The sequence below is a fragment of the Ursus arctos genome, unplaced genomic scaffold, assembly GCF_023065955.2.
Source record: "Ursus arctos isolate Adak ecotype North America unplaced genomic scaffold, UrsArc2.0 scaffold_22, whole genome shotgun sequence".
NCBI lineage: Eukaryota > Metazoa > Chordata > Mammalia > Carnivora > Ursidae > Ursus > Ursus arctos.
In genome coordinates, this window is record NW_026622897.1 from 34,959,729 (window position 1) to 34,984,498 (window position 24,770).

Consider the following 24,770-nt stretch of genomic DNA (forward strand, 5'->3'; position numbering starts at 1 on the left):
ACATGTATGAAGCAAGCATTTTAGAGCACTACAAGGTGTCAGGCTCTTGTGATGTATGCTGGGTGATACAAAAACTAAAAAAAGCCCCTATTTCTCAAGAATACATAGTCATATGATGGGGCCCCTGGGTGGCACAGTCTTTAAGTGACCAGCTCTTGGTTTTGGCTCAGGTCTTGAGCTCAGGGCCATGATCTCAGGATCGTGAGATCGAGACTCATGTCTGGCTCCCAGCTCAGTGTGGAGACTGCTTAGGACTGTCTCTCCCTCTTCCTCTGCCCCTCCCCGCAATAAATAAATAAATCTAAGAATCCATAGTCAGATGAAAGAGGAAACATAAAGAGATAAATTCAATAAAATTTCATGAATGCTTTGATATGGATATGTACAGAAAAATGTAGGAAATTTGAAGAAGTGTCCCTTTACTTGATTTCAGAAGCTCGGCTAATTTTTAAGGATAACTTTCACTGAGCCTGGTGAATCTTTGTGCTTTGGTGATACATTGCCTTACTACCTTAAGAATATTTAGCATGTGTTATTATTGTTAACTTACTTGTTGGGAGGTAAATATATTCACTGTTTCATTTCCAGGCAAAGCACCAGGCACACAGTTTGCTAGGGAACGAGAGAAAGTGATGAAATAAACATGGTTCTTGTCCTTGATAAAGGAAAATTTCATTGTTTGTGGGCCCTGCCCCTGGGCTGCCAGGGAAGCTATACTTGAACTTCACCAAGGTCAGAAGGACTCAGCAAAACCTCAAAGCATGGGCTCTATTTCTGCCCCAAGTACAGCGTGTGTATCTGCTTTCTTAAAATAACCAAGAAGGAGCATTCTGAACACAAAGGTAAGAAAAAGCAAGAACTTCCCTGGTTTCCATAAGATTAAAGTCATTCAGCCCTGCATATACTAGAAACTTGAGATAAGGTCCGCAACTTTTCAAATGTTCTTTGTCTAATAATTTGTAACTTTTTATGTAAAAAAATGTATAATTGCTACACTAAATGTCCCCTTACTGGAGCATTCTCTTCTTTGTGAAGCTCATGTATCAGGTAACTATCCTAACTTGGGCTTGAATAAAACTCTTCCATTTTTTTTTTGTTAGAAATTCTAAAATGTTTGTTCATTTTGCATCAACATCCTCAAGGAACTCAAAGACCTATGGGAAGTGAAGCTGTGTAAGAAGAGGTGTGAACAAAAGGTGTTCAGAGAATATTCTTTTCTACTGTAATAAATATTCATCAGGAGTGAAATATACTTCAGCTGGCTCCTAGTCCAGAGCTGCTTTGTGATGTTCGTGAAGTACAACTGGGTCTCAGGGCTTCTCTGACCAACACTGATGTTTTGTTTTGTTTTTTAATATTTCTTTATTTGAGAGAGAGAGAGAGAGAGAGCATGCATGTGCAAGCTGGGGGAGGGGCAGAGAGAGAAAAACTCAAGCAGACTCTATGCTGAGTGCAGAGCCTGATGTGGGGCTTGATCTCATGACCCTGAGATCATGACCTGAGCTGAAATGGACTTGGAGGCTTAGCTGACTGAGTCATCTGGGCGCCCCTCAACACTGATTCTTTGTATTCAAGTATGTGTCGAGTTTATGGGAGCTGCAGGACCCCGAGAGCCGGAGCCAGGCCCAGGATGGCTGATCATTGAATAGTGTGGGAAGAATCGACTCTGTAGTACATTGACTAATTCCTTTAAGACGTGCATGGCTCTTGGGGGTGCCTGGGTGGCTCAGTCGTTAAGCATCTGCCTTTAGCTCAGGGCGTGATCCCAGAGTCCTGGGATCGAGCCTTGCATCGGGCTCCTCTGCTAGGAGCCTGCTTCTTCCTCTCCCACTCCCCCTGCTTGTGTTCCCTCTCTTGCTGGCTGTCTCTTTCTCTGTCAAATAAATAAATAAAATCTTAAAAAAAAAAAAAGATGTGCGTGGTTCAAACACATAGGACAAAATCACCCACAAAAATTATTGTAAACTTATTGACTCTCTTATTTATCCTTCTGCTCATATTTCTTGGGTACTGAGCTGCAACTTTTCACTTTCAAATACTTTGGAGAATATTCTAACAGAGGCAATACTTGATGGATGGTTTCCTTAAGTGCTTAGTGAAATTTTGCTGGAACTCATATACCATCTTTCTCTTCTGAATAATGATCCCAGAGAGAAATACTCTTAAAATCATAGAGCTATAAACACTCAAAGTGGGAGGTATTTAAAGGTCATCCTATTTAACCACTCACACAATACTTTAGGTCAAGTTTCTATGATGACATTTCAGGTCTTCCACAGATTAGCCTAGCCAACTCTCCACACAGGTCTCACGTTGTTCACACATTTGCTCTTAGGAAGGCCAGAGAGTTAAATGTTCATTTTAAAGTAATTTCTGGCATGTTTATATGCTTAATGGAAGTTACTATCTTATCTCATCAGCATAACCATATGACTAAGTGAACAAAGAATTTAATTTGGATTTATATTATTATCTGAAAATTTCACTTTCAAATATAACTAAGCATGATATGAAAAAAAATCTCCTAAAATGCTTTATATGTTGAAATTCTTATGAGTCACTTGGGAGCATAGGTGTAAATTTATTACTATAAGAGAGAAATTTAAAAATTGATGATTATGAAAGCTGCTAACTTTTTGTGCATTGAACATTAAAATAATATTTTAAATGATATTAAATGATATTTAAATAACTGATAATTAGGGAAGTGACTTGATTGTTATGAAAACAATAAAAGAGTATATTAGCTAATTTTAGGAAGAATGTTATACCCTTTTTGTTTCCCAAATGTATATTGAAATGAAGTTGTAAGGCAGGAAAATGGAAAATAGATTGCAATAGAATGCAATGCAATTGTACTCTTTTTTGTATTGATTGTTTGGTCTAGTTGTTATATCACTGATTGATAGAGGAATATTAAAGTCTCCAACCATGAGTGTGGATCTTTTTCTCCCTTTAATTTTGTTAATTTTTGCTTCACTTACTTTGGTGCTCTGTTTTAGTTTCTTATAAATTAAGCATTGTTGTTTTCTTGATAAATTAAGCCATTTTACCATTATGAAATGACTCCACTTATCTTGGGAAATTTTCTTTGTATCTAAGTCTCTTTTGATACTAATCAAGTCATACTGCTTTTCTTTTGATTAATGTTTTTATGGTATATATTTTTCCCATCAGTTTTCTTTTAACCCATTTGTATCTTCATATTTAAAGTATGTTTCCTGTAGATAATACATACTTGGATTAAAAAAAATCCATTCTGAAAATCTTTGCCTTCTAACTGGAATATTTATCTTATTAATATGTAATATACCTATTGATAGAGCTGGGTTTAAGTCTATCTCCTGTTTTACTTTCTATTTATCACTCTCCTTTTTTTCCTCTTCTTTATTTTTATTTACCTTTATCAGTCATCACTCTGGGACCGTTTCATATGCTCCATGCTTATGGCCTACGTTGGTACTGTGCCTATCATAGACCAGTCACCAAAACACTGGTCAACTAAGCCCCAGTGTTGGAAGGAAGGCATTTTTGCCCTTATGGTTCTATCAAAATGTAGCTTTATCTAAGCTGTATTCTGTGACAGTGGTCAGCTTTTTTCAGTCCTCTTTCACCAGTAGGACCCCTATTATTTTTTGACAGGAAGTAGGATTTTTTTGGTGGGCATGAATAAGGAGGGGACAGTGTTGAGATTCTTATGAGTGAAGAGCATGCCATCTGTCCAGGGGGGCACGATTAGGGATGTATTTTGTATTTGACCCCACAGCCATTTGGATGAGCTGCTTTTCAGCCACCATGTCTCAAAATTCATATGCATTAAACTTATAAAGCCCTACTTCTTGGAAATGTGGATCTTCTGGCTGCCGGGGAGCTTGAGCTTGGCCCTGTGTAAGGCCTCAATCACATGCTTCTTGTTCTGCAGCTTGGTATGGATGGACATGATAACTTGGCCAAAGTTGACCCTGGCCATTGTGCCCCGGGGCTTTCCAAAGGCACCCAGCATATCTGTTTGGAGCCCCTCAGCCCTAGCACTGGACAACATCTTGTTGATACGGATGACGTGGAAGGGTTGGAGATGCATTCAGATGTGAAACCATTTTTGCCACAGCTTTTCTCCATGTACTTGTTGGCACAAATACAGGTGGGCTCCAGGGCTTTAGAGGAGAGCTGCTTAAAGTCATCTGATCCCATGAGGCCACATAGTGGGAACTCATCCACTTTTGCCTTCTTCTGCCCCAGGTCAAAGATGCAGATCTTCGCATCAAGGATATCTCTGCAGAAGCAAGAATTTGGATATGGCTTGTTCTTACAATACTGGTAATAGCAGGCAGGGCAGTGGCCCATGGTGACACCAGGATCTCTAGTGGCACACTGAAGGAAAAGAGTAGGACCCTTATTTTAAGCAATGGTTTTGATTCTGGAATCCTACCGTGTGGGAGTACTTTTAGTCCCAATACCCTTCAGGAGTTAAATTCCATTGCCTACTTTCGTATAATGGAGGCCAGGAGGCTGTGTCTTTAGTCCAACTTACTGCTTTATAATTTTGCAATTTTTTTTAAGTACATAGAGGTATTAATTTTGTTTTTGAGAATAGCTATTTATTTATTTATTTATTTATTCTTAATGAATATATAATGTATTATTGGTTACAGAGGTACAGGTCTATGATTCATCACTCTTATAATACCCAGAGCTCATTTCATCACATGCCCTCCTTAATGTCCAGTTACCCCATTCCTCCACAGCCCTCCCCTCCAGCAACCCCCAGTTTGTTTCCTATGATTAAAAGTCTCTTATGGTTTGTCTCCCTCTCTAGTTTTGTCTTGTTTTATTTTTTCCTCTCTTCCCCCATGATCCTCTGTTTTGTTTCTTAAATACCACATATCAGTAAGATCATATGATAATTGTCTTTCTCTGAAAGACTTATTTCGCTTAGCATAATACTTCCTAGTTCCAACCACCTCATTGCAAATGGCAAAATTTCATTTTTTGATGGCTGAGTAATATTCCATTGTATATATATACCACATCTTCTTTATCCAATTATCTGTTGATGGACATCTGGGCTCTTTCCATAGTTTGGCTATTGTGGACATTGCTGCTATAAATATTGGGGTACAGGTGCCCCTTTGGATCACTACATTTGTATCTTTGGGGTAAATTACCGGTAGTGCATTTGCTGGGTTGTAGGGTAGCTCTATTTTCAACTTTTTGAGGAACCTCCACGCTGTTTTCCAGACTGGCTGCACCAGATTGCATTCCCACCAACAGTGTAGGAATGTTCCCCTTTCTCCGCATCCTTGTCAATATCTGTTGTTTCCTGACTTGTTAATTTTATTGAGAATGGCTACATCTTTATAATTTTTCTTTTTAAATTTTATCAACTCTTTTTGGACTATCAATGAGGGTTGGCCGAGTGTGTGTGTGTGTGTGTGTGTGTGTGTAGATCACAGAGAAGATTTACCATACAATCTTGAATGGAAATTTTGTTTCTTTATAGGATAGGGATAATAATATCTCATTTATAAACTTATTGCAAGCCTTAAATGATATAAGCCACATAGAATGCTTTGTAAGATGCCTAGCCAGATAAAGAGATGCAGTAAATATTATGGAACATTTTACTACAAAATAGAGTCACTCAGTTATTGGAAAATGATAGGGAAGAACATGAGGAGATAAAAATTGCATCAGGCCCTGAGAACTGCTTTTGGAATATATGTTTTTGAGACAGTCTATGAAAGTATAGAAAGTGTGGACTGGGGGCTCCTTGGTTTGGCCTATAGACATTTTTGAAGAAATATTAATCTCCTGGACAACCATTCAGTGGAGGTAGTGAGAGGGGACAATTCCTCATGGTATTTTGTGATTCTGCATCTCTTGCACAGTGAATTACTAGATGCCCCTTTTTCTGAATTATTTTTTCAAAGATATTTATACAGTGAATAGCTATACAAATTGCTATCTAATATCAGCTCAATTTAGAGAGAGAATTTATGGATTCTCCTTGATTAAATTTTTAAGTACTTTACACTTAAAAAGGAACTCTAATGCTCCGGGCTTTCACAAGTCCCACCAGATGATAGAGATAAAACAATATCCTTAGGGACTGCTGGCTGGAAGTAGCCCAGAATTATTCTCAAAGGCATATGCTGCTGCCATTTAGCCTGGTGGCAGACTTCTTTCCAGTATCATCCATGTGAATATTATGGTTTCTTTTGAGTGCGAATTTCAGTCGGAGTAAATCTGCAGAGCCCTTCAAAACACATTATTTGCCCATGTGTATTTGTGCCAACAAGTACATGGAGAAAAGCTGTGGCAAAAATGGTTTCACATCTGAATGCATCTCCAACCCTTCCACGTCCTCCGTATCAACAAGATGTTGTCCAGTGCTAGGGCTGAGGGGCTCCAAACAGATATGCTGGGTGCCTTTGGAAAGCCCCAGGGCACAATGGCCAGGGTCAACTTTGGCCAAGTTATCATGTCCATCCATACCAAGCTGCAGAACAAGAAGCATGTGATTGAGGCCTTACACAGGGCCAAGCTCAAGCTCCCCGGCAGCCAGAAGATCCACATTTCTAAGAAGTAGGGCTTTATAAGTTTAATGCATATGAATTTTGAGACATGGTGGCTGAAAAGCAGCTCATCCAAATGGCTGTGGGGTCAAATACAAAATACATCCCTAATCGTGCCCCCCTGGACAGATGGCATGCTCTTCACTCATAAGAATCTCAACACTGTCCCCTCCTTATTCATGCCCACCAAAAAAATCCTACTTCCTGTCAAAAAATAATAGGGGTCCTACTGGTGAAAGAGGACTGAAAAAAGCTGACCACTGTCACAGAATACAGCTTAGATAAAGCTACATTTTGATAGAACCATAAGGGCAAAAATGCCTTCCTTCCAACACTGGGGCTTAGTTGACCAGTGTTTTGGTGACTGGTCTATGATAGGCACAGTACCAACGTAGGCCATAAGCATGGAGCATATGAAACGGTCCCAGAGTGATGACTGATAAAGGTAAAAAAAAAGTGGACATACTTACTGGCTCCCTAAGATTTCTCTTACAGTTTCCTTTACTCCCTGAAACTCCTGTACATGGCAGATAGTCTTAAGATAGAGTTTCAGTGGACATTGGGGTTCTCTCATCAATATCCACTCCATGCCTCCTTCCCTGTGGAAGATCTGTGTGGTTTGGTTGGGATCAGACTAAGTTACTTCTCATTCCCTAACCTTGGTCTTCTCCTAATTTCTGAGTTAGAGAGGAATCATGATGGGATTTCAAAACAATGTATACATTAAAAAATTGTAAATCTTGGGCAATGTCAACTTGCTTCTCCTACTGCAGCCACAGCTTCTCAGATTTCTTTGATTTGGTATCTCTAGAGACTCAGAATTTGAAGAAAGGCTGTCTTTCTCTCTCTTTTATACTTTTTATTGTGATAAAGACTCCCAGAATTGCCTCTTGTGTGCAGCTGTCTCTTATTTGAAAAGTTTGCCTGATATTGATATTATTTTTCTACCTCTGGTTCAGCAATAATTTCATAGGAACATTAGTTGTCAATTCTCCTTTCTCACTCTCTTTGACACCCCTCCCTCCAACATTGACTTCTTGGCGATGACAGGTGCCATGAAGAGCCTGGCAGAGAGGTGATATATTATTTCTTTTTTGCTCTCACCTTACAACAGTCATTGAATTTGTTTTAGATGAAACTGGAGCTGGCTCTGCAAGCAATTAAGTTGTCTTAACCAAACAAATGCAGTGACTGGAATTTCCACATGGCACAGCGTTTCACATTTATTGCATCTGAGATTTGAGGAAAATCACACTTTAAAGTGTTATGAAATGAGTTTTACAGAACTGGCAGGAATTCAATGTTGTATAGAAAATCAAGTAGGGTAGACTACTGAGAAATAAAAAATAAATAAGTGTAAGAGAAAATTATATGGTGGAATAGGGAAAGAGAAATAAAAACAAGAGCAAATAAGGCCTTTTAGGAGTGATAAAAAAGGAGAAAATATCAAGATAACAACTGTATTTTCTAAACACAGATTCTCCTTAGGACAGCAATTTGGACACTGAGAAGAGTCAAAATTCTGCATTCCAATTATAAAAAAGTATTTTATCTTAATTTCTCCAGGGCACTTTTTGTTCCTTACAATAATATCTTAGAAACATCATTTTAGGAAGAATTTGCTCTTGATTTGTAGTTTTACGTTTTGTGGCAAATCCCCTCAAAGACGTTAATGTGCTTGTGCCGTATGGCCTGAAAGGGTGTCTTTCAAAGTTGATAGGTTATACTCAGGAAACTGAAGATCAGAGAAGGTGACACATAACCTAGGAGATAAATCAACCTAACCACTCTACATGATCTGACCCTGATACTAAATAACTGGTTTACTTAAGAGACAACTCTGTAGTCAATTTTGTCAATTTTCTGAATGATGACACACATATAAATTGCATCTGTTCTTATTTATTGATACTGGCAGAAGAATAAATGTCAGTTTGTACCAAAAAATATCCAAACAGGTCTCCCTTGTATCCCCCTGAAGTTTCCCCTGAAGATCCTATTACATAATGATTATAAATACATATTTCAAGTTTGATGACCTTGAAGGAATTCTTGGTAAGATTAGCAAGGCAGAGGAGGGTTGCCCAACAAATAAACATTATGAGGAGATTTATAGGCACTTAGGGAAGAGGATTCTTGGCACTTTTTAGACAAATGGTTATATAGAACCAAGAAACAGCAAAACTGCAGGTAGTAAATAATGTGTTCAAAATTTAACATTCCAAGAAGGAGAGAAGGAACATTGTGAATGGGTTACAAAAGGAGGAGTAAGATTGGAGGAAAATTAAATTGCAGTAGAATATAAAGGGATTGGGGATTGTTGGGCTGCAATCTCCATCCTTATTCAGTATGGATGTTTTATGGCCATGGGACGCATTTTATATTTTTAAAGAGCCGTTTCCTCTCTCCTGAAGGTATTTATTTCAGAGAATTAGAATTTAAATCATTGCCTAAATAACTATAAAATCGGAGCTTTAACAAAGTCTGACTGATGATGTAGTAATCCTGAATTGACCCTAGATGAGAATTAACCCCTGAGATATTGCAGTAACTAGGAAGGTTACTGCAAATCAGTGCAGGACAGGGCTGCAGAATAATTTAGCAGGTCTGGCGAAAGAATTTAGCCAGAATATTCAGGTGGAGTGAAAGCTCTACTATTTACTTACTGCGTTATATTCACTTTAGAAAAGAACATTAACATACCTGAGTCTCAGTGGCATTGTGCATAAGTGTGATAACATACTGCCTCTCTTACTTCTCAAGATTACTGATAAAACCAGTTTTCATCCCCACCAGGACTACAGTTCATTGATCATAGATAGGACTTTTTTTTTTTTACCATCTCTCCTTCCCCGCTATCCTTTCTTCCTTATTCCCTATAGAGTCTGACCTGTCATTATAATGACTCCCTTTTAAATGTTCTCAGTAACTTTGCTCCTCTTGCTTCTTCCAATTTGTTTGGCAAAACCATTACCCTAGTTAAATCTAAGCCTACATACTTTGCACCTGCAATCGTAAAAACTGAATGTAGCTGGAAAAACATAAAATCATAAGTGATTTCACTTTAAATTCATGACCACTAATTTCAAGTAGGCCTTTAGTGCTTCTATGATGAACATATTGAAAGCAAATATTTATTATGATAATCATATTGGACATTAATTTTATTTCCTGTTTTTTTTTTTCTGGTTAGATTTTAGTGTTATCACATTAACATCATAAAATGTTAACTTCAAAAAGTAATGTTCTTTCGTTTTCTTTAAGAGTTTCTCTATGATGGGAATCATTTGTTCTTTAATGTTTGGTAGAACTTATCTGTAAACCTATGTGGGATCTTGCAGATAACTGGAAAAGGAAAGGGGAAGGGACTTCAAAAACTGAAAGGTCTCCATTATACTTCTAAGTCATGTGTAAATCTCTGTCATATATCAGTTACTCTAGAAACATGGCCATGGTCTAATGCTGTTTCTCATTCATGAAGGGAATGCTTTTGTTTTGAATCCTCAACAGTGCCTGGCCCAGTGCCTGGGACAGAGAAGGTGCCCAGTTAATGCTCAAGAAGTTGATTTGGGGGGCGCCTGGGTGGCTCAGTTGGTTGAGTGACTGGCTCTTGTCATGATCTCAGGGTGGGATTGAGCCCCATTTGGGGCTCCGTGCTCAGCTGGGAGTCTGCTTCTCTCCTTCTCCTTCTCTCTCTGCCCCTCCCTCTCCTCTCACATGCATGCGTGCTCTCTCTCTCAAATAAATGCATAAATAAATCTTAAAAACAATAGAACTATGTGGGTTGAGTGAGAAGTGTATGTGTGTGTGTGCATGTATGTAGACTTTGATTCAATTCAAATTTAAAAATGATTATAGATCCTTTCAAATTTTTAATTTCTTTTTGAATTCAGCTTTATAACTGGCATCTTTCTAGGAAGCAATGAATTTAGTTGTATGTTCAATTTGACCATGCATAGTATTCTTATTTCTTAAAATACCTACAATCAATCAGTAATGTGTCCCTTATTTCTAATATTATTTAATTTTGCCTTCTTTCTTATTTTTCATGATCAGTTTTTCTGAATTAAGTATTTTATGTGTTTTCAAAAATTCAATAGTAACATTGCTCTCTAATATTTCAAAAAATATTTCTTTCAAAAATGAAATTTTATATTTATCTCTCTTATTTCCTTCCTTGAGTTTTTCTGTTGTTCTTTTTATTATTTAAAGTTATTATTTGGTTCTCTATTGTTCTTTTTATAATTTAAAGTTATTGTTTGGTTCTCTAATTTTCCATCTTTCATTTTCATTTTCTAACAGATACAAGGTTATAAATATTACTTTAAGTATAACTTTGGCTGTATACCACTATGTTTAATATGTATCATATTTGGTACCATTTAATTACAAGTATTTTAAGATTTATATGATGATTTAATCTTTAATCCATGATTTTTTTAAGGAGTGCATTAAGTTAATTTCTCTATATGGATTCTTAAAAGTTACTTCTTTTCAAAATTAATTTCTAACTTAATTGCATCTTTATCAGAAAACATGGACTGTTGATACTAATTATTTAATATATGTTGAGATGAATTTGATCACTTAACATGTGGTCATTTCTGAAATATTCCTGTGTGCTTAAAAGAAAATAATCTCTCTGTTGGGAACAGCATTCTATATATGTTTGTGAATCTGGTTTATTAATCGTATTCATTTTTTGGTCAGCTTATTATATCAGTTACTGAGAAAAATATGTAAAAATCTCCCATTTTGAAAATGAATTTGTCAATATTTTTATGTTCTTCTGTTAATAGTGGCTTATAATTTTTTTTAGAATATTTTATTTATTTTCTTGAGAGAGAGAAAGAGAGCGCATGAACAAGGGAGGAGCAGAGGGAGAGGGACAAGCAGACTCCACGCTGAGTGTGGGGACTGATGTGGGGCTTGATCTCACAACCCTGAGATCATGACCTGAGCCAAAATCAAGGGTCAACACTTAACTGACTGAGCCACCCAGGCGCCCCAATAATAGTTTATAAATTTTGAGCATATGTTATTAAATGCATTATCTTGTTAATTGCTCTTATTATCATTATGCCATGTCCTTTTTGTCTTTAAGAATGTTTTTTTGTATATAATTTATTTTTTCTGATGTTAATAAAGATTTCCTCTTTGGTGAACATAGGAAACACTGGTAGCTACTAACTCAGTATTTATTCAGCCATTTATTTTTACTAACCAAACTTCGACTCTGTTCAGTGGCACTAGGTACAGATAAAACACCATATGTCTTAGCCTCTCATGGCTGCTGTATGCCATGTTAGATTAAGTCATATGCTATGTTTGTTTTTGTATGTAAGCATGGTTTATTATCGGCAATTTTACATAATCGAGCCTAATATTTTTGGCCAAGAAGATTTGTAAATACAAGTCAGTGGGTGAAAGTTTGTGGACTATCTTAAAAGAACTCTAGTTTGCTGGCCTGGTTTTTCAACCTTCTGTCCTTTGCCTTCTCCTTCACTTTTCTTTTGTGGTCTTTGACCCAATGTCTGGCATTACAGTGACCATATTATAACGAAAAGATTGAAAATGCATCTTAAACAGAGCAGGGTGGAAGGATAGAAAAAGTACTTGATTACTCCCTTAAACAATTGCACCAACCCTGCACCGCATACCTCTGGATATGTCATTACATGAAAAGAACAAGCCTCTATTTGATTAATCCAGCTCCTACTCCATTCTCACCCTAATCACTGTTTTTGATGATGATGACCCACAGTTAAGTAAATAGCTCCAAATAAATTGAGCTGGTTTCCTGTGTATAGGTGTGCTCCCTTTCCTTCTAGTCCACTGCCCTTCAGATTGAGGGATGAAGGGTTTCATTCTTAAATTCAAATGAACTTGTGATGCTATTAGAAAGACACATGCTTAAGAAAAATAATAAAAGGGCTCTTTTTTTGTTTCCCTATCCAGAACCAGGGGAGACTTTTACATATATTGGCTAGTACAGAGGAAGGACCCCAGTGACAGCTGACTGGGTCCTAAGCCATTGGCTATTTAAGTCAAGAGATATTAGAAAAAAATATTTCATTTTTTTTCATTTACTTTCAGCAACACCTCTGCTTTTGGGAGAGGAGTTTTGTATTGTAGCAAGCCTAATCTGGAGTATGACAGATGCATTTGGGGATTAATGGGCTGAAGTATACATGCAGTTGGCTCTGGTCCTGAATTTTAGGGTCAATGGCATAATAATGGCTACTCTTCGTTAAGTTTCCACCATATGCTAGATACTGTGCTAAGCAGTTGACATGTATTAACTCACTTAGTTCTTATAACAATTGGTCAGTTTTATTGTTAACAGCCTCATTTCTCAGATGACGCAACTGGGACAGTGAGAAGTTGAATAATTTGGCCAATATCACCTGGTTAAGATGGGGCCGAGCTGGGATGGAACTCTAGCAGCTGGACTTCAGAGCCTGTGCCATCAGCCATGACCTCTTGGCTGCTTCTCCTGACCCTTTTATAAAGTTGTCTTCCCAGAATTTTGAACCACATCAGGAAAGAAGCTGTAGTAAGAAGTGAAGAGAAAAGCAAACAAACACAAGCTATTGGGGAAGAAAAGCCATTCCTGAAGAAGCTGCCAGGAAACAAATGCAAGACTTTCCCTACCCCAATGCTCTGATTTTATCCAGAAATAAAATTATTCATTTCTGCTACTCTGGGATCTTTCAGTTGTAGGAGGGATGTGCTAAAGTTTCCTCTCCCACTGCCATCCTTCCACAAAAAAATCTGAGACCTTTCTCTGAGGTTTGATTCCGCTTTGGCTTCCATGGAGCTGCTTGCTGGAGTAGAAAGTGTGGTTTGCTGAAGTCAAACAAGCTTGGGTTTGTGTCCCTCTTCAGATACTTACTAACCTGTGTGATATCCGTGACTCACACATGTCACTAAATCACTCTGAGCCTTCATCTCCTTATTCATCAAATGGGAATGTTAATTGTTAACACATGGCTTTGTTCATTCAGTCAACAGATACATATTGATTGCTTGCTTTGTGCTGGTCTCTGGTAGGTAATGCTTTGTCACAAGCAGATCATATTTGATCTTAATGCTCCATGAACTTACAATTCAGTGTAGAAGATAGACTCCTGTGATAAGTGCTCAGACTCTTCCGCATACAGGCTGGTGTGGCACGGACTGTGGAACATCCACATGGGAAGCACTTAGCAAATGTCGGTGCTTGTTCATTTCTTCCAGTCCCTCCCTTATTCTAAAGGAGACTGCTGCTGCCACCCCTTCTGTACATACGTATGGTTTGATTTCAGAAACCTTCCTCTAGCCTAGGATGTCTTTTTTCCTTTAATATGTAATGTGGGTCTGAGGTTATGCTGTGTAACTACCTTGCAAACCCAACGAGGTGATTTGTGCCATGTGTGGTTTGCACCTTGGGCACCTATTCCTCATGTCAGTCTTCATGTAATATTTAACAATTAACCTTACATATCCTCTGGAAAAACAATTTGAGGATTCAAGAGAAAACTGTAACAAGGAAATCTTAAAATTTGGAGGAAATGAAATAAAAATCAGTTTTGGGCTTTTTGCCTTATTATTTGCATATTATACTTAAAGAATTACTTATTATAGTTTTTGTTGACTGCCTTCCAGTAACCCCATCCCAATTATAAATGTGAAAAATGTGAGAATTTTAGATTAGTTTCTCCCAGAGTTGATATTAGAGTCTGGCACTTCTGGATTCTTGCCTTGTGTTTTGTTGCCAATTCAGACTCCCTAGGAATACAGGCAAACACATATTGCTTCACGTATTTGTTTTTAATCCATACGAAAGTAGACTAAAATTCAGGAGAAAGTAGACTAAAATTCACAAACCGAACTGTGGAAATAGCTTGTGCCATTGCTGTGTCATCTTCTAGATAGATATCTGAACTGAAAATTCAAGATTAAATTATTCTAATTACTGCGAAATAGTTCCAAGTCACAAAAGGCTGTGTTTTTTGCATAGTTTTGAAGATTCATTGCAGACCCCTCCTCCTTAAAACCACTAGCCCTCAGAGATCAGGATGAAGATTTTATAAAATACGTACAGAGATCAGGAAGAAGATTTTATAAAATACGTACATTTTTTTCCTGTCTTTCTTTAGGTGTGCCTTGATTCTATAAAACCACCAGACTTCGAGGTTAGGCGGGGTTCAGTAGATCTATTTTTAAAATGTATGAAGGGGGAAGCTAAATTCTCTTAGCTCAGAAAACAAGAGGTGAACATTACTTGAAGACTTTAGTGTGTAGGTTTGACTAGGGGGGGATGAAGGAAACTGTGAGGGTCACATTAAATTTGCGAATTTTTTTTTTCCAGGCAGAGGACTGGAAAACATCTTACCTCTAAATTGACAAGCACTACTTCAGATCAGGTTATATTAGCAGATATCTTTAAAAATATTGGCTCTAGAAGCATTTTATATGAGAACATCTACACATACCAGCTACCAACCTTGAGGCCATGAGAGTTTTTTCATGGATTTTCTCCCTGTAAGCGAGTAATATCTCAAAATATACAAACCCACAGAGTGGTGAGATTGAGGGCTAGTGGTTTTAAGGAGGAGGGGTCTGCAATGAATCTTCAAAACTATGCAAAAAACACAGCCTTTTGTGACTTGGAACTATTTCACAGTAATTAGAATAATTTAATCTTGAATTTTCAGTTCAGATAGTCTATCTAGAAGATGACACAGCAATGGCACAAGCTATTTCCACAGTTCGGTTTGTGAAATATCTTTAAGCAAATACCCTATTAATACTCTGTAGGTCAGTGATTGCATATTCAAAGAATTTCATTCTGCAATAAAACCTTTATCAAGATTTAATTACCATGAAAGCAGAAAGGCAGAGGTATTTGGGATCTTTACATTAAATCGTAATTAAAACCCATGTGAGGTTACCCCAAATATTTAGGATTTTATTTTATTTTATTTTATTTTATTTTATTTTATTTTATTTATTTTTTTAAAAGATTTTATTTATTTATTCGACAGAGATAGAGACAGCCAGCGAGAGAGGGAACATAAGCAGGGGGAGTGGGAAAGGAAGAAGCAGGCTCATAGTGGAGGAGCCTGATGTGGGACTCGATCCCATAACACCGGGATCACGCCCTGAGCCGAAGGCAGACGCTTAACCACTGTGCCACCCAGGCGCCCCAGGATTTTATTTTTTTGAACCCAAGATGAAAAAAAGAAAAACCTAATGAATGGCAAAGTTCATTATACAATTTCCAATTAATATAACAGTTTAATGATTGCTCAGAAAACCCAGGAAGATTTAAACACACACACATACATATATGTAGTATATATATGTCTATATTATTTTGTTTTCTCATACAAAATATGCACGTATCACTATAGATGTGTGTGTGTGTGTGTGATACATTATGTTATTTTCAGAGCCAGATTTATTTTTACAAAAAATAGAATTTTTTTTCCGGTGAAGATTCCATCCTAATTCTTTGAAATTGCTTATGTTCTGCTCTCATATTCTGCTCTCCTGTGGGTTTGATTTTATCCTTAGAGTCCAAAAGTGGGAATATAATATAAAAACTTTAAGCTTCCTTGCTTGCCTTAGAAAATTGCACAGAGATATTCCCAGTAATCAAACCCATGAAATATGACTTGTTTTACGAGTGAAGATATCCAAAAACCTTAAGAGTAACCTTTGAATTTCTGTGGAAAATTATGAAGCCTTCTTTGATGACTCATTCTATCCTCACCTGTACATGCTTGATAGTGAAGTTAACGAAAAGTAACAAATATTAGCCCAGAGAATGCACAAAATAAAGCAAAGTGGTTGAATACTCTGAGGCTGAACATGTAACAGCCTCAGTCCAAGGCAAAGAGGTTAGAAACTAGACATGTCCATTAAGGACCCTGGTATCTTCTCCATCCCATGCTCTGCCCCACCCTCCCCAAGAGAAAGAGCTTGCAGGCTCTCTGCTGTTCAGAATATGTTTTAAAACTTTCTATGGTGTGTGAAATGACCCCTTTTTCTAAATAAACAATGAATATCATCATTTCTAAAGGTGAACCTGAGTACATAAGCTTGAATAAAAAATTGAAGAAACAGACTCAATAAACTCAAACTGAATAAACTTAGAATGTGAATATATAGAGTCTTGAAGAAAAATTTGAAGTGACACACAATTGCTGGGGACCAATATTTATGGAATACTTATCATGCACATTTCAAAGGTTGCTCTCAGCTTTTAATATCCTTTGAATGTTAGCTCAGTGTTTCTCACACTTATGTAATGGACAGATCTCCCTTAAACAAAAGGTACATTTTTGAGTAGCCTCAGTGTTGACTTAAATGGTATTTATTTTGCTCTTACTTAATTATGCATAAGCATAAACTAGCTGTGAACTTCTTATACCTATGGCTCCTATCTGACTTTGAAACCCAAAGCTATAGCAAATTAAATAAAATACAACTATTAAATAGTAAAATTAAAAAATATTACCTTAATTTGGTGGATAAAGTTGATTTTCTGAATGTAAATGGTAAACTAAAATGTTCTGGGGAAGGTTCTTCTGAATTCCACATGTATATATTCTTTTCTCTGAGTGCTTTACTGAAGCCACATCCCTATCGAGCTCTCAATCTCATTTGCTCTTCATTTGCCATGAATTTATATTTTTATACATTAATTTGTTTCAATTATTTTTTCTAATATGTTATAATAGTTACAGTAACACTACATAATGCCAAATAGATGCATGCACAGATACCAAAATTGTGTGGCTGTACTTGGCTTTTAAAGTATTATTTAAATAATACAGAATAGCACTGTCCAATAGAACTTTCTGCAACAGTGGAAATGTCCTATATCTGCACTTCTAATATGGTAGCCACCAGCACACATGGCTAATGAGCATTTGAAATATGACCAGTGTGACTAAAGAATTGAATTTTAATTTTTTAAAAGATTTATTTATTTATTTATTTATTTATTTACTTATTTTAAGAGAGAGAGAGCACAAGTGGGAGGGGCAAGGGGAGAAGGAGAGAGAATCTGAAGCAGACTCTGTGCTCAGCACTGAGCCCAACGTGGGGCTCAATCTCATGACCCTGAGATCATGACCTGAGCTGAAAGGAAGAGTCAGGTGCTCAACTGACTGTGCCACTCAGATGCCCTGAACTGAATTTTAATTTATTTGACCGAAATGAATTTACATTTAAATTTAAGTAATTATGACTAGTGGCTATCGTATTGTCAGTGAATACCTAAAATATATTTATGTCAATTTTTTTAGCTATTATCAAAATGGAAAACAAAATGCTATAATCTCACAAAGAACTTTCTGATGCCTTAGAATACATTGACTCTAGTTTGAGAATGAACTGCTATGGGTGGTTATTTGATCAGTCTTGGACATAAATGTGCCCAGCTGGATACATTTTCTCAACTTGATGAGCACAAGTTAGAATCTTTGGAAATTTTGATTCAAGAATAAATCTGATATATAAAAGGAATCACCAAAACAATGATAATTGGGGTTCTTAAGGAAAATAATTCTAAGCAGAGAAACTTGGAAAAATAACTACATCTCTAAATAGCACATGCAAAACCATGCAGTGACAAACCAGTATGGTCTACACTACAAGAGCAAAAGGTTAAAAAGTAAAATTATGTATTTGAAAATGACCTCAAGCTCTTTGTTTCAGTTTTATTGAGATAAATAATGCCAGTTGCCACACCCATCACCATCTCACATAATTACCATTTCTTTTTTGTAGAGAGGACATTTAAGAGTTACTGTCTTAGCAACTTTCAAGTGTTTAATTGTTAACTATGTGTTAGGTGGTGTATGTTAGAGTGGTTTTTGGAGTCAGTTTCTTTTTTGCAGTGGGGACATTCTTTTCAGTCTTCTTCTACCCTCAATTTGGCCACAAGGAATCCAACTCTGGCAGGAACTCTGGCCAGCTCCCAAGTCAGGCCACTATGTTCAGTCTCTGTTGGGAGGAATGAGAATTCAGATGGAGACTTAACAAGGCTTGTTCCTGCCTAGGTGTGCTGCAAGTCACAAATCATTTTTCACTTTATTGAGTGCTTAGTATGTACAAGATATGATGAGGATGTACAGTAGTGTATAAATAATATCTTCTCAAAAAGATTTATAATTTAGTAGGGAGATACGATGTAAACAATCTTTTGTAGCTAAAGATCAAAGAAATCATATACTTAGATCCAAATATGTGATAAGATGACTGGAGCCCAGGAGGGGTAAAAATTGGGGTGGCCTGGGAATGCCAGGTAAGCTTCATATATTTATGTCTCAGAAAACATATCCTAAATATTATTTGATCCTATATATCCATACCATTTAAAAATTTTTTTAGATGACAGACACAGAATTAGGCATTTATGAATAGCCAATAGTGATAAGATGTGAATGAATAAAAGTAAAAGAAATAGGAGAAACAGCAGGAACTAAAAAGCTATGATAAAATTTAAACACAAACGGAAAAGAGTTCGGAGTTTCTACAAACGTATGCACTGTCAGCATCCTTTCAGGTGGTGGAACATTTTTCTCTTATCTGTTAATGTCAAGGTAGGAATACATGTACAGAAATCAACCATATCTTGAGAGAACAAAAGGTAATAATCAGAAACAAAAGAAAAAAGAAAAAAGTGCACACATTGTAAGTTATTGGGATGCAAATCAATAGTCTGAATATCCACACCAAGAAAAGAATATTTCCTACTGAAATATGATTTTTGATATTATTGTTAGACCCACAGTGTTTAGTGCTAAATGTCTATAAAATATTTTCAAGGTAGCAATACCAAGAAAGTTGTCAAATCTATGAACCATTCTGACCATTGGTGTGTAGTGTGTCCCCAACAATGGCCCTAAGCAATGGCCTGTGGGGTGGTTCTCTACACTGTGGTCTTCAGCAATGCCTGTACATCTCTGATTCCCTTTGTAGATTTGACATCCCTGAATATACCCAAATACTTATTGGACAGATCATGTTCTGGGTCATAAAATCTCTTGGGAATAATGAAAATTGTATGAGGGAGGGCCTTGAAAAAAAATGCTGAACATATTCTTCCTATTGAGAGGAATGAAGGGGAGGGGAACTAGCCTCCTCCATGCCAGATTCTTTGATAATTTGAATATTCAAAGAATATAATGGAAGAGAGACTCAAGACATTAGCAGCAAAGCTAAAACATGAACAAGTTAAACCAGGAGGGTTTTTTGTTTATTTGTTTTTAGAGATTTCATTATTTATTTGAGAGAAAGAGAGCGAGAGAGAAAGCAAGCATGAGCAGGAGGGACAGAGGGAGAGAGAATCTCAGGCAGAATCCACAGCTCGGTGTGGAGCCTGACATGGGCTCAATCTCATGATCCTGAGATCAGGATCTGAGAAGAAACCAAGAGTTGGATGCTTAACTGACTGCACCACCCAGGCGCCCCTAAACTATGAACAAGTTAATGCATGCATTCCACTGCAAACCATCTGAGCAGGAACTAGGTCTATTTCTCTGGTTTTAATATAATAGATTAAAATATAGATCTGATGCCTGAAAAGAAATCAAGGAAAGGTTGGGTAGGAAGAGACTCCAACTGAAGCCTAATTCTGAAAAATTTCCAGTCAAGGCTGGGAGAAGCTCTTATTTTTTATTTTTTAATTTTTTTAGGTTTTATTTATTTATTTGACAGAGAGAGAGAGAGAGAGCTCATGAGCACAAGTAGGCAGAACAGCAGGCAGAGGGAGAGGGAGAAGCAGGCTCCCTGCTGAGCAGGGAGCCCAATGTGGGGCTTGATCCCAGGACCCTGGGATCATGACCTGAGCTGTAGACAGACACTTAACCAACAGAGTCACCCAGGCCCCCTAGGAGAAGCTCTTGAGCCAGAATATCCTGCGTTGGACACTAATATCCTGTTCTAGCTCTCACTATGGTCAGTCATCAGCTGGGAGCAGCCCAGTATTCCTGCTGCAATGGCTCTAATGGTGAAGCAGCTGGAGCCTGTTGGTCAACTTTGCTCCTTACCACAGGATCTTGAAAGAGTTGTGAGCAGAGTGGCTCCATGGACAACAGAGGCACATGGCACTTGGCTCAATACAAAATTTTCTCTTCAGGTCTTTATTTTGAACAAGGAAATGAAATTCTCTGCCTGTGGGATTTGAGAAACTTGATCTTTACCAGGATTTTTAAAACTCTCTTCCACCCCAAAACTGTTCTAATAGCTTTTAACTCATGGCATATTCTTCTGGACTTTATGCACAGGTACTAGAGACAGACTCTTGAGGCAGATTTTATACAGATAACCATCTTTCTTTGAATTGCTCTAAAGTGCTACTAATGTCTCTCTGTAAGCAATATAATAAAGTTCAGTAGTTGAAAGACTCAAGGGATGTCCTTCTGAAATGATCTTACCTATAAGTATATACCACAGCAAGAATCCCTAGAACCAACAGGGTGGTTCTCACTGCCGTGGTTTTGACCCCAGGGTGAGAGATTCAGGCTTGCCATGTTCGGAATACCATGCTTGGTTGGGGATAAGATATTTATCCATTGCCGCTCCATGGTTTGTTTGTTGTCCTGAGGGACGTAGCATATGCAGCAACATATCATTGATTTTGGACAACCAGGGTGGTTAAAAGAAGCTATTTGGATTATTATGGAGAAAGCTGTTGGCAGGTGTGTGTCTTGAATAAATGAACAAGTCGATAATTACACACCTGGAACCCAAAGAGGAGCAATGTGGATGATGACTTGCTGGAGTGGAGGCTGATCACGACAGTGGTTTTGGATGAGTCTATGAATGGTCCCCACTTCCTTTTCCTGAATTCCTTGGCAAAAGGGTTGTGGCTCACAAACCATGGCACTGCTCTAAATTATGCTACTAATCGCTTCCGACTCTGCATGGATTTGTGTCTGAATTATATTTTCTACCACTGTAGATTGTTTTTTGCATGGCATTTACTATTTGGCATGAGAGGAAGAAGCAATGATCCTGATTCATTCTCAGAGGAATGGTTTTAGAAAGAATTCAGTAGAATAAAATAGTTCGGATAAAACGTTCTTCTTCTTTCCAAAGGCAGTAATTCGTTAATTAAATATTATTGAGGAAATACTATGTGCCCGAATATATGGAAGCTGTAGACGCAAAGATAAATACGATGGACTTTAAAAAACACAACTGGCGGAAAAATTCAGACAGCTAACTATCAACTAGGGTGGTAAGTGAGGGGTTCCTATTTCTTGCAGCAAATCCTGACCGACAGAGAATCCAAGGTGATCATATCTCACTGCTGCTTAACATTCTTTAGTCTTTTCCTATTTTTCATGAAAAATGGCAAATTTCTTTGCCTAGAAATGTTAGTTAACATTTATTGAGCGCTTGCCATGTGATGGGTACTATTCCAAGCTTATACAGATGATTCACTTGAACATCACCAAATCCTGATGTAGGTACTTTACAGATAAAGAAAATGAGGCATAAAGAGATTAAATATCTTTCCTGATGTAAAATAGTTGGTAAATGGTGGAGTTAGGAAACAATCTAAGCAGTTGAGCCTCAGAGCTATAATTGAAGCCATTCATCTATGCTGCAAAATGGTCACAGCCTTGTCAAGGATTAGAATTAGACCCATCTCTATTCTGTTTCCCATTGTCTATTCCTCTAGACATAGCAGCTTCCTGTCATGTTGTTTCACACATTAGTGCGTTTGCACAAACTATTTCTTCCCTCAACTTTAATTCATCAGTGATTTACTTAGCTCTTGTTTTATGCCACGGCAATTCAGGATACTGGGGATTGCCATACCTATTAAAATGACAAATGCAATCTTTCCCTTTATGTGGGTTATAGACTACAGGGACTTGAGAGCAAATAAAGAGAAGCTACTGCATAGAATGATAGGTGGAAGTAAATAAATAGGAAATTACAGTTGTAGTGTTATCATGAGAATTGAAAAGTGTCCAGGAAGCACACTTGGCGGAGGCACAATTTGAGCTTGAAGGATTGGGGAGGTTAAAGGTCTAAACAGCTGAGTGCCTGGCATTTTCGACATCTTCCCTACCTAGCTAATTCTTAGGCATCTATCAAGGCTCAATTTCTTCTTTGAGAGTCCAGTCTTTTTCCCATTTTTATTAAGAATATTTTTATTAACATCTCCTTAGCAATTTGAACAGAAAGCACTTTATTATCTTGCACTGCTATTGTTAGTTATTGCCTGCTTTTTTCTTCCACTAAACTGAAATCGTCTCAAGGGCAGAAATTATTACTTGCTTAGGTGTGTATCCACTATCAGCTGGTGCTGGCTTAGCATCCACTTACTACAAATATTTGTTAATGAATGAGGAAATGGTTGAGGGCGAAGCAAGAAATGAAAGGCACAATTCAAATTCCTATATATTGCTAATGATAGAATTTTTTTTCTAGATTATCAGAGATCCTTAGAATTGGCAATAAAAATGATTTTGTGTTCTATTCATATTATGTATGCTTTTGCATCCTTGAGTCAAACTGGTTTGCTAGGTTGGTTAAAACACCGCATTGATAAAGCTAAAGTAGTAAGTGTCATCTTTGTATGGACCAGTTTGCTTTCATTTATATCTGTAACCTGAGGTTGTCCCGTGTACATTGGCCACTTAATTTGCAGATATATGGTTAAAGAGAACTAGATGAGGGGGTGTCTGGCTGGCTCAGTCAGTAGAGCAGGTGACACTTAATCTCGTGGTAGCGAGTTCAAAACCCAGACTGGGCATAGAGTTTACTTTAAAAAAATAAAGAGAACCAGATGAGAAAGCATGTTTGGATCATCTCAAGTCAATTTCCATTCATAGAACAACTGTCACATACGCACCCCAGCAATGGAGAGCCAATAACTTCACCTTTGCATGTCCAGGGGAGCATATTATATACTTAAGTTCAGGTATTACTTCTCTCTACTATCACATTATGTTTGAAAATAAAGTGGTAGATAAGCTTTCAGGGTTAACATAATGTCACAATGCACATCAGTATCATCATAGACTTAGAAAAATTACTTCAATTAATATACTACAGTTCCTGAATTGTCAAAATGATTTTGTGACTTAGATGGTTTGATAAAATGATTTTCTTTGACTGTCCCCACTTACATAATTAGTTATGCTGAATTAAAAAAAGCTTCCTTATTAAAGTCTTACCTGAGTCATTAAACAGTAGAGCATACCACTTATCTCCATAAACTCAGACTAGAGCCATAAAGCTGTTTTCTTCTGAAAACTATTGATCTTGAGGTACTTATAGACTCAAACATATAGATAAGTCACTCTGTACCAGATTTGTAGCAGATTATAGCTTTAAAATCAGAAAATCAGAAAATTAGGATACTTTTAAAATGGCAAGAATAACAAAATTATGTAGGGTTAGTTACTGGGGAAAAACACATCTTGACTATGATTAAAAGGATTTTTGTGGATGCTTTACAGAACAATGTCAGTAAAATTAGGACTAAAAGTTGTCTGGCTGCTGTTAAATATCATGGGTGTTATTTTAGGAGTAACCTCTGGAGGACTAGACTCTCCCCTCTGAAATACTGTGCTTTAGATTTTAAAGAACAGGGTATTCAACTTTCATTGTCAAACACAACCTAATCATTTATGGGACATTCTTAGTTCATTAGGTTATAGTGATCCTGAGGCTATTTTTGGTGACACATATAAAGTTTATAAATATACATTTATCCCTGTACCATATGTCTGATAAGCAGGTTGAAAAGTTTCAATCAGAAATGTGACATACTGTGATAGGCGTAGACAGAGCATTAATTTTCACTCTCTGTGCATAAAACACAGTTGACTGTCAGACTCCTGTTAAAGGGTACTTTAATTTGCCTAGTAAGTAGATATCACTCATGGTTGCAAGTATTTGAGCATACTTATCCGAAAATAAACATTCCTCTGAATTTAGGGTGATTTCAGTATTGATGTAGAATAAAAGAAGGAGGAAATAGCCAACGAGTTTTAACCAAGAGTCCCTGTCCTCCTTCTTCACTGTACTTGTGCTCCAAAGAATAACAGTATTAGGAGAGAGTCTATTCCTCTTTTAATTTATTTGGGAAAAAAAACATTAATAACTAAGAGGCAATAAATGGTTCACACATACTTATGTTCATCTGTCTTTGTTCCCCTATTTGCCAGATGC

General features: G+C 37.2%; 1 pseudogene; it reads right to left on the minus strand.

Moving 5' to 3' along the window:
• Positions 1–3,896: 3,896 nt before the first annotated feature.
• Positions 3,897–4,344, minus strand: LOC113259729 (60S ribosomal protein L10-like; annotated as a pseudogene).
• Between the last annotated feature and the right edge of the window lie 20,426 nt (positions 4,345–24,770).